Source organism: Orycteropus afer, unplaced genomic scaffold (genome assembly GCF_000298275.1).
Source record: "Orycteropus afer afer isolate SDZICR_OR568_19922 unplaced genomic scaffold, OryAfe1.0 scaffold00028, whole genome shotgun sequence".
Taxonomy (NCBI): Eukaryota; Metazoa; Chordata; class Mammalia; order Tubulidentata; family Orycteropodidae; genus Orycteropus; species Orycteropus afer.
Window position 1 is genome coordinate 646,898 of NW_006921615.1, and position 10,657 is coordinate 657,554.

The window sequence follows — 10,657 nt, forward strand, 5'->3', positions numbered from 1 at the left end:
GCTGCATTGTAAATTTTGGTCAATGACATGAGACAAAGTATATGTGAACTGCTGTATGAAAAGTGAATTTACTCCGTAAATCTTCACCCAGATCCAAATAAAATTTAAAAAAAAAAAAAAAGAAACAGCTTCCTTTTTCCTTCAAAGCAGATATTTCAATTCCATAGAGTTTAGGAAATATTTTTGAAAGTTTTTAGTTTGTTTTGGTTGAGACTTGCTGATGAGTTGATGTTTAAGTCACATTTAATTGAAGCAGAAATACCAAGTAAAATTTCTTCTGGATTCTGTTCTATCTTGCCAAAATTTTAATGACTCTTACATGTAGAACATTGGGACTAGATATGTTAATAATAATTTCAGCCACAGCCACATATGTAGAAGAGTAACTACTGCAGTGGGTTATGAGAAATATTTCTGCTACATATAAAGGTAAATGGATAGATAAGTTGATAAATACATAAATCATGTTGAAAGCAACTAAAAGCCTAATAGTTATCAGGACATTTTGGCAACTTTCCTCTTGTATGCTTTTTTTTTTTTCTAGTAATAAAATATTTTTAAAGTCAACTTGCAGAAATGTTCAAACACAGAAAAGTTGTTGTTATGTGCCGTGGAGTCAGCCCTGACTCATAGTGACCCCTCCTTGGGTTTCTGAGGCAGTATCACTACGAAAGTAGGATTGCCCAACCTTCCTTCCGAGGAGTGGCTGGTGGGTTTGAACTGCCAGCCGTCTGGTTAGCAGTCAAGTGCCTTAGCCACTATGCTACCACAGCTCCCAGAAAACTTAGGACTAATAATAACCTCGGGAGCGCTGGTGCCATAGTGCCTAAGGCATTTAGCCGCTAAGCAGAAGGCTGGTGGTTCAAACCCACCAGCCACTCCTCAGACGGAAGACTGGGCAATCTACATCCTTAGAGATAACCACCTTGGAAATCCAAGGAGGGGTCGAATTGGAACCGACTAGATGGCAGTGAGTGTGATTTTTTTTTTTTTTTTTTGAATGATAACCTCAGCTTTTATTTTATTCTTCTTACCTTTAGCAGAAAATGATATTTTAAGAAAGCAGAGTTGTTGTAGGAGAAACATCTGTTTCTCTATTTATAAATCAGTGGAGGAAAAAGCATAATAAAATTCACTGGGTGTTATTCAAAAAATAACCTTTTTCCAAGAAAACATTTAAGTATATCAATTTTATTTCATTGCTAATGGGGTGATTCCAGCTGAGAAGTATTAAAACTCATTTGCCATTATCACTTCTAATCAGAATATGGAGTCACACATGCTGATGATTTTGACAAATTTATGTGGCTGATAAAATGAAAATCCTATTTGTTTGTGACCAAATAATGGGTTATCACTGCCTTCATAACTTGAGAGTTGAATTTCACTTTTCAAAACGCTGAAACTCAAGAGCAGGATCATAATCGATAGTGGAATATATCATATTGCTTTGTAACATATCAGTGTTACTAAATGTAGTTGGTAGCATGAAGCAAGGTTAATTGGATTGATAACATGGCAATATCCAAATGGCTGAATATTTTAGCATTACATTTACTGGAAATTTGCAAGCATTCTTCACTTCCTTCCTCATTTCTGATTGGAAGATATCCCAAAGTTTTACTGTTTAACCTTGAGGCTCTGACCTATTCCCTCAAGTGTTTAACTAGTCACATTGGCACTGACCGGTGACTAATTCAGATTGAATAACAGAGCCAGACTCATTTTGTTTTATGAGGAGGGAGGAGGGGATGATTTTCCACAGTGCAGCCACTGTTTGTTTTTCTAGCACTTCCCAGAAGCTCTTGATTTTAATGCCCTGGGAAAGGTAAGGTTTATTTTTGTGCCTGGCAGAGCAGCTTGTGTGCAATGGGGAAGTATGCCCCAGGTGCCAACTGGGTATAGCTGCTATCTGCGAAAGGACAACTTGCACAGCCAGCTTATAATTTTGATACATGCAGAAAGCACCCACGAGGGATGGCTTGCAACGAGAATCTGGTTCTAAAGTCCATAGTGAAATCCAGGTTTCCCAAATCACAAGATTCATTCTGGCCAGTGGTGCCTCCTCACCCACGTTAATTGACACTCAGCAACCCTAGGTACAACAGACTAGGCAATGGGATCAGCTCACTCACCGTGCATCCAGCCAAGATTGATTGAGGGGCCTATGGGCATCAAATTCTGAATACTCAACAATGAATAAGTCCCAACTCCTTTCTTGCAGGAGCTCACAATGGAAATCATTCAGACCAGAGTTCAGGTCATACACGTCACTTATCCCTGGTGCCATTTTAGGATGAACTTCTGATGTGCATGGTGTCCTGAAAGGAGAAATGAAGTGGAAATAGATAAAGAAAATTTGAAAAGAAAATACGAATAAGTTGTGGAGTAAGACAGTGTGTTCTGGTTACCTAGTGTCACTCTGACAGGAATATACCACAAATGGGATGGCTTGAACGAATAAGAGTTTATCCTCTTACAGTTTAGGAGGCTAGAAGCCTGAGTTCAAAGTGCCAGGCTATCGGGGCTGTATGAAAGCCCCTCAACCTTGGGCTTCAGGACTGCCTCTTGCTCCCAGACCACTGAAGCTAGAGTCATCTCTTCACTCAGGCAGCTACTGGCTGCTAAGGACAACAAATAAAATGGCACAGTCCCAATGTTACCAAGCTACACGGCAGGCCATTAGTTCAAGTCTATTGAAAGTCCCAAGGTCAGCAGAGCATGACAGGCTGAACAATGACACGGCTACATGCAGGGTTCAAGCATGTCATAAGCTACAGACTATCCCAAAGCCTTCTCCTTATATATAGGAAGCAGACCACTTCCCTAATGCAGCTACTCAGCTGTTTATGGTAGATCCCACCATGGAGTTGATTACCAGTCTCATCATGAGGAATACTACATCCAGCTGCCCAGCCACTCAATCAGGCCCAGCCAAGTTGACACACAAACTTAACCACCACACAGTACCTGAACTCCAGCATCTTCTGCAGTGCTGGGCTTGAAGGATGCATAGACCACTGCAGTAGCCTGTGATCTGCAAGCTTCAAGTTGGGGCATTGATAAGTGGAACGTTACCACCTTGAGTGTTCTCATAGAGACCCTAAGCCACACGGTAACTGACATTTATTAAATGCTGATATGTACATGAAGTGCACCATTTTATTTCACTATCAAAACAGTTTTGCAGGCTATTACTACAATCCCATCTTACAGATGAGAAACTGAGATTAACATTCCTAAAGTCTCAGACTTAGTAAATACGAAAAATCAGGATTTGACCTCTAAATTACACGTCTTTATTTTTCATCCATACCCAATTGCCTTCCTAAGCAGACATAATTGTTCCCCAGGAAGCACTGGGCATTCTTTCGGAGCAATGGAACAATCCCTGTTACTTCGTATATGCCTAATTCCATAAATCAACCCATTGAGGGTTTCCCCAAGCCAAACATGGCTGGGCCAGCCAGGTAGTTAGAGCCTGACTCTTCTCTTTCCCACAAGGGTAGTTGTACCTGAGTTGATGGGCCATCTGCTGCTCCAGCCTCTGCCAGCCCAAGGGTTTTTTTCCATATTTCTTTGGCAGTTCTTACTCCTCCCTCTCCTCTTTCTTCCAGCCCAGTGGCCTTTGTCATTTTAAGCCTTTCCTGCAGCTGTTGGTTTTACTCAAATAGTCTACCTCCTGGCTTCTAAAGATGATTCTTGTCAGGACATGTTAAACCCAGTGTGTCTTAGTGTAATAGAGCTGCCATAACAAAATACCAGAAAGTGAGTAACCTTAGAGAACAGTTCTAGAAGCTAGGGGGTTAATTTCAGGGCTTCAGCAGGATCTTGCTTTCTCTCTTTGCTCTAGAGGAAGATCTTTCCTTATCTCTTCTAGCCTTTGATAGCCCCAGGAATTTCCTGGCTTTCCTTGGTTTGTAGATCTGTCTTTACCTGCTGTTTTCCCCCGTATGACCCTGTTTCTGTGTCTCTTCTCCCCTTTTACAAGACACAACTCAGAAGGAGTAAGACCTACCCTATTCCAGTATGACCTCATTATCTTAACTGATAACATCTTCCAAGAAAGATTCTATTTTCAAACAGCCACAGAGGTTACGACAATTCTTTTTTAGGGGAGAAAATTCAACGCTTCACACATAATATGTTAAGTTTTAGAGTCAACAGATATACAAATTATGTCAGTGCTACACCAACTGATTGACTTTCAGCAAGTGGCTATAAGCCTCAGTTTTCTCACCTGCAGAAATGACACAGTAATGCCAATCTATAAGGTGGTTGTATAGACTCAGTAAATTTACTTTTGCAAAAAACACAGAGTAAACATATCGAGACTATTATATTGTACCACAAGGAGCTCTGGTGGTATAGCGCCTAAGACATTTGACTGCTAACCAAAAGGCTGGTGGTTCAAACCCACGAGCCACTCCATGGAAGGAAGACTGAGCAATCTACTTCCATAAAGATTTACCACCTCGGAAACCCAATGGGGGTTGCTGTGAGTTGGAATCGACTAGATGGCAGTGAGTTTGGTTTTTTCAGTTTTATATTGCACCACACCAGCTTAGGATGTAGATAGTGTGCCCCAGTCCTATGCATAGGTTGTGCAGTCCACAGCTTGTACAACTGTAGTTAACAGTCCTATCCCGGATACAGTTAATGATCAGCAAATATTACTATTCTTTCCTTTCCTTCTTGTTGGTAGCTACTTTAGAGATCAAATAGCAATGGGTGCTTAAAGTGTTCCATGTGTGGTCAGGAGAGCAGTATGAATCTATAGCAAGTAGCTATAAAAGGTTTGAAAGAAAAATAGCTTTACTGTCCTTCTCTTCCATGTAAATATTTAATGAAAAGTTTCATACAGGAAAGCAGATGGCTAAGAGATGACTGAGTATTCATGTAGGAGAGGAAAATTTCTTTTAACACTTTTTTTAAAGTTTTATTTATTTCTTTTCTGTGTTGAAGATATGTAGAGCAAAACATACACCAATTCCACTGTTCCTATATGTCCCATTTAGTGCCATTGATTGCACTTTTTGGGTTGTGCAACCATTCTCACCCTCTTTTTCTGAGTTGCTCCTCCCCTGTTAACATATATTCACTGCCCCTAAGGTTCCTGTCTAAACTTTCAAGTTGCTGCTGTCAATTTGATACCATATGGATAGCTCTTAAAAGAGCATAATATCCAAGGCAGACATTTTTTACTAGTTAAGCTAAACTTTGGTTTTAAGAAAACTTCAGGGGATATTTTTGGTTTAAGGTTTAAAGATTATCACAGGGTGATAGTTTCAGGGGTTCACTCAGCCTTCTGGTTCCAGAAAGTCTGGAGCCCATAATTTATAATTCTGTTTTGCATTTTCCCCATTTTGATCAAAGATTCTGCTATGGAATCTTTGATCAAAATGTTCAGTAATGGTAGCTGGGCACCATTCAGTTCTTCTGATCTTGTGGCAAAAGAGGCATTGTTCATGGGGCAAGTAGCCACACATTCCATATCTTCCTCTTATTCCTGACTCTCCTTCTTCCTCTCCAAGAATGAATAGAGACCAATTGTAGTGCCTTGAATGGCTGCTTGCCAGCTTTTAAGGTCCAGGCACTACACAATGAACTAGCAAGTAGGATAGGAGCACTGAATATGTTATTAGGCCAATTATCTAGGATGTCCCATGAAACCATGACCCTAAACAACAAAACCCAATGAGGGTTTTGGTTGTATGTAAGTGACTTCAGATGCTATCCTTGTTTCTGCTTTTGTAAATATATCTATTTCATATTTGCCAATTCAAGATTTTACAGGTATACAATTTATTGACAGCAATTCCAGTAATTGGCTATGCAACCATACTCTTAATCAATGTGATATTTCAATCATCGTGAACCTCCTCTTCCCCCTCCCTCTCACCCCTGGCAACAACTAATAAACTTTGTTCTCTATACATTTTCTTTTTCTTGTCTTTTTTATATAAGTGAGGTCATATAATATTTGCCCTTTTGTGATTGACTTCTTTTACTCAGTATAATGTCTTCCAGCTTCATCCATATTTTAGCATGTATCCAGAATACATTTCTCCTACTGGCTGAGTAGTATTCCATTTTATTTATGTACCACCTTTTGTTTACTCCAAGGAACTCTGGTGGCGTAGTGCCTAAGGCATTTGACTGCTAACCAGAAAGCTGGCAGTTCAAACTCACCAGCCACTCAATGGAAGGAAAACTGGGCAATTTACTTGTGTAAAGATTTACAGTCTCTGAAACCCAAAGGGGGTCACTATGAGTCAGAATCAACTTGATGGCAGTGAGTTTTGTAGTCTGATTATTCCTTCCCTTGTTGACCAGCATTTAGGTTGTTTTCACCTTTTAGATACAATGAATAGTGTTGCAGTGAACACTGTGCACAAGTCTCTTTTTGAGTCTCTACTTTCAAGTCTTTTAGGTATATACCTAGGAGTGGAATTGCTGGGTCATATGGTAGTTCTGTTTTTAGTTTTCTTTAGGAACTGCCACATTGTTTTCCAACAATGGCTGTACCATTTCCCATTCCCATTAATTTCCCCACATTGTCATTAACGTTTGTTATTTTCTTTCTTTTTTTGTTTTATCTTAGCCATCCTATTGGGAGTGAAATGGTATCTCATTTTTTTTTAATTTGCATTTCTTTGATGACTAGTGACACTAAGCATCTTTTTCTGTGTTTGCTGGCTATTTTAATGTCTTCTTTGGTGAAATGTCTGTTCAAGTCCTTTGCCCATTTTATAATTAGGTTATTTGTCTTTTTGTTGTTCATTTTGTCAAAGTTTTATAAGTATTTTGATTATTAGACTCTGGGAAGATATATGGTTTCTGAAGATATTCTCTCAGTTGGTACTTGTCTTTTCACTTTTTTGGCAAAGTCTTTTGATGAACAAAGTTTTTAACTATCATGAGGTCCTATTTATTTTTCCTTTGTTGTACATGCTTTTGTTATTATATTAGATAATCAGTTGTTGAAAGGTAGACCTGACAGTGTTGATCCTTCTTATACTTCTAAGAATTTTATGGTTTTAGTTCACACATTTAGGTCCTTAATTTATTTTTAATTTGTTTTTTGGGAGTGCTGTTTCATTTTTCTGTGTATGGAAATCCAATTTTCCCAGGACTATTTGTTGCAGAGACTTTTCTTTCCCCATAGAATGGACTTATCATGTTTGTCAAAAATTAGTTGACCATAGACATGTGGGTGTATTTCTGAACTCTCAATTCTATTCCATTGATCTATGTGCCTGTTCTTATACCAGTACTAGGCTGTTCTGATTATTGTGGCTGTTTATTATACATTAAAATCAGGAAGCATGAGTCCTCTTATTTTGTACTTATTTTTCAATATTGTTTCACCTACTCCAGGCTTCATATATTCCATATAAAGTCAAGAATTGGCTTTTCATTCTTCTAAAGAAGGCTGTTGCAATTTTTATCAGTATTGCATTGAATCTATAAATTGCTTTGGATACGATTGACATCATAACAATATCAAGTCTTCTAATCCATGAACAGGAGCTCTGGTAGCATAGTGCCTAAAGCACTTGACTGTTAACCAGAAGGCTGGAGGTTCAAAACCACTCCTTGGAAGGAAAGTTGAGCAATCTACTTCCATAGTGATACCGCCTCAGAAACCCAAGGAGGAGTCGTTATGAGTCAGGTCCGACTCTAAGGCACATAACAACAACAATCCATGAACAAGAAACATCTTTGCATTTATTTAAGTCTTCTTTAACCTCTTTCAGCAGTATGTTATAGTTTTCATTGTATAAGTTCTTCATGTTGCTAGTTAGATTTATTCTTGGTATTTTATTCTCTTAGATGCTATTGTAAGTGAAATTGTTTCTCTAATTTCCCTATCAGATTTCTCATTGCTATTGTATAGAAGGGAGCTCTGGTGGAATAGTGCTTAAGGCATTTGACTGCTAATCAGAAGGCTGGCAGTGGCTGGTGGCAGCCACTCCTTGGAAGGAAGGTTGCACAATTTACTCCATAGTAACACCATCTGGGAAACCCAAGGAGGGGTCGGTATGAGTTGGATCTGACTCAACGGCAGTGAGTCAGGGAGCTCTAGTGACATTGCCTAAGGCATTTAACTGCTAACCAGAAGGCTGGCAGTTCAAACCCACCAGCCACTCCTCAGAAGGAAGATTGGGCAATCTACTTCTGTATTGACACCGCCTCGGAAACCCAAGGAGGGGTTGCTCTGAGTCAGATCCAAACTTGATGGCAGTGAGTTTGGTTTTTGGTTTTGGTTGTATGTAAATCCAACTGATTTTATTTGTTGACTGTGTACCCTGTAACTTTGCTAAATTCCTCTATTAGCCCTAGAAGTTTTCTTGTGGACTCTTTGGGATTTTCTGTATATAGGATCATGTCAGCTGTTAATAGAGATCATATTACTTTCTTCTTTTTCAATCTGAGTGCATTTTATTTCTTTTTCTTGTCTTATTGCTCTGGCTGGGAGCTCTGGAAGCATAATGCCTAAGTCATTTGACTGCTAACCAGAAGGCTGGTGGTTCAAACCCACCAGCCACTCCTCGGAAGGAAGGTTGGGCAATCTACTTCTGGAGTGATACCACCTCAGAAATCCAAGGAGGGGTCGCTATGAGTCAGGTTCAACTCAATGGAACATACTAACAACAACATTGCTCTGGCTAGGACTTCTGATACAATACTGTATAGAAGTGGTGAAAGCAGATGCCCTTGTCTTATTCCTGACTTCAAGGAGAAAACTCTCAGTCTTTCTCCATTGAATATAATGTTGGCTGTTATCTTTTCATATATGACCTGTGTTGTATTGAGGAATTTCCCTTCTATTCCAATCTTCTTTAGGGTTTTCATGCAGAAAGAGTGTTGGGCTTTATCAAATGCTTTTTATGCATCCATAGAGAAGATCATGTGGTTCTTTTCCTTTGCTTTATTGATGTGGTAGAATATTAGATTGATTGATTTTCTAATGTTGAATCATCCCTGTATTCCTGGAAAAAATCCCACTTGGTCACGGTGTATAACTCTTAATATGCTGTTGCATTCTATTCATTAATATTTTGTTGAGAATTTTTGCATCTATATTCATAGAGATATTGGACTGTACTTTTCTTTTCCTTTGGTATCTTTGTCTGGAGTATTCCTTCTTTCTCTATCTTTTGAAAGAGTTTTACACAGTATTGGTGTCAATTCTTCTCTAAATGTTGGATAGAATTCCCCAGTAAAGTTATCTGATGAAGGCCTTTTTTTTTTTTTTTTCTGGGAGATTTTTGATCACTGATTCTCTTCACATGTTATGAGTCTGTTGAAACTTCCTATTTCCTTTTGAGTCAATTTGTGTAGGCTGGGTGCTTCTAAGAATTTGTCCATTTCATCACAATTTATCCAGTTGTTGTCATACTGTTGTTTGTACCGTTCTGTCATCATTCTCTTCATTTCTATTAGATCAGTTGTAATGTTCCCTCTTTAATTTCTTATTTTATCTGTTTACATATTTTCCGTGTTTTCCTTTGTTATTGTAGCTAAAGGTTTGTCAATTTTATTGATCTTCTCAAAGAATCAACTTCTCATGTTATTGATTCTCTCTATTGTCCTTTTTTCAATTATACTTATTTATAAACTAATCTTTTTGTTATTTCCTTTCTTGTATTAGGTCTACTCTCTTCTCTTTCTACTTTCTGGAGTTGTCATGTCAGGCTATTCATTTGAGATCTTTCACCCTTTTTCATGTAGGCATTTATTGCTATTACTCACTGCTGTCGAGTTGGATCCGACTCATAGCAACCCCTCTTTGGGTTTCCAAGGCAGTATCACTATGGAAGTAGATTGCCCAATCTTCCTTCTGAGGAGCTCCTGGTGGGTTTGAACCACCAGCCTTCTGGTTAGCAGTCAAATGCCTTAGGCACTACACCACCAGAGCTCCTTTTATTGCTATTAGTTACTCTCTAAGCACTGCCTTCATCACATTCCATAAGGTTTGGTGTACTGTACTTTCCTTTTTATTTGACTCTAAGAAATCTGTGATTTCTCCCTTGAGTCATTGGTAGTTCAATAGTGTTTCGTTTAATTTCCATATTTTTGAAGTTTTTTCTGTAATTGATTTCTAGCTTCACTCTGTTGTGGTCAGAGTAAATACTTTGCATTATTTCAATCTTTTAAAATTATCTACACTTGTTTTGTAGCCTAATATGTGGTCTATCTTGAAGAATGATTCATGTGCACTATAGTAGAATGTGTATTGTGCTGTTTTTAGGTAGAGTGTCCTGTGTCTGTTAAGTATAGTTGGTTTACATTGTCTTTCAAGCCTTCTGTTTCCTTATGGATCTTCTTTCTAGATGATTTATCCAGTACTGAGGTTTTAAACTAGTACTATCTATTTCTCTCTTCAATTCTATCAGTGTTTGCTTTATAAATTTAGGTGCCCTGAAGTTTGGTGCATATATATTTATTATTGTTAAATCTTTTGATTAATTGAACATTTTATCGCTGTCCATCGTTTGACAGATTTGTCTTAAAATCTACTTTGTCTGATTTTAAGATTGCTACCCAAGCTCTGGAGCTCTGGTAGCGTAGTGCCTAAGGCACTTGACTGCTAACCAGAAGGCTGGAGGTTCAAACCCACCAGCCACTCCTCGGAAGGAAGGTTGGGCAA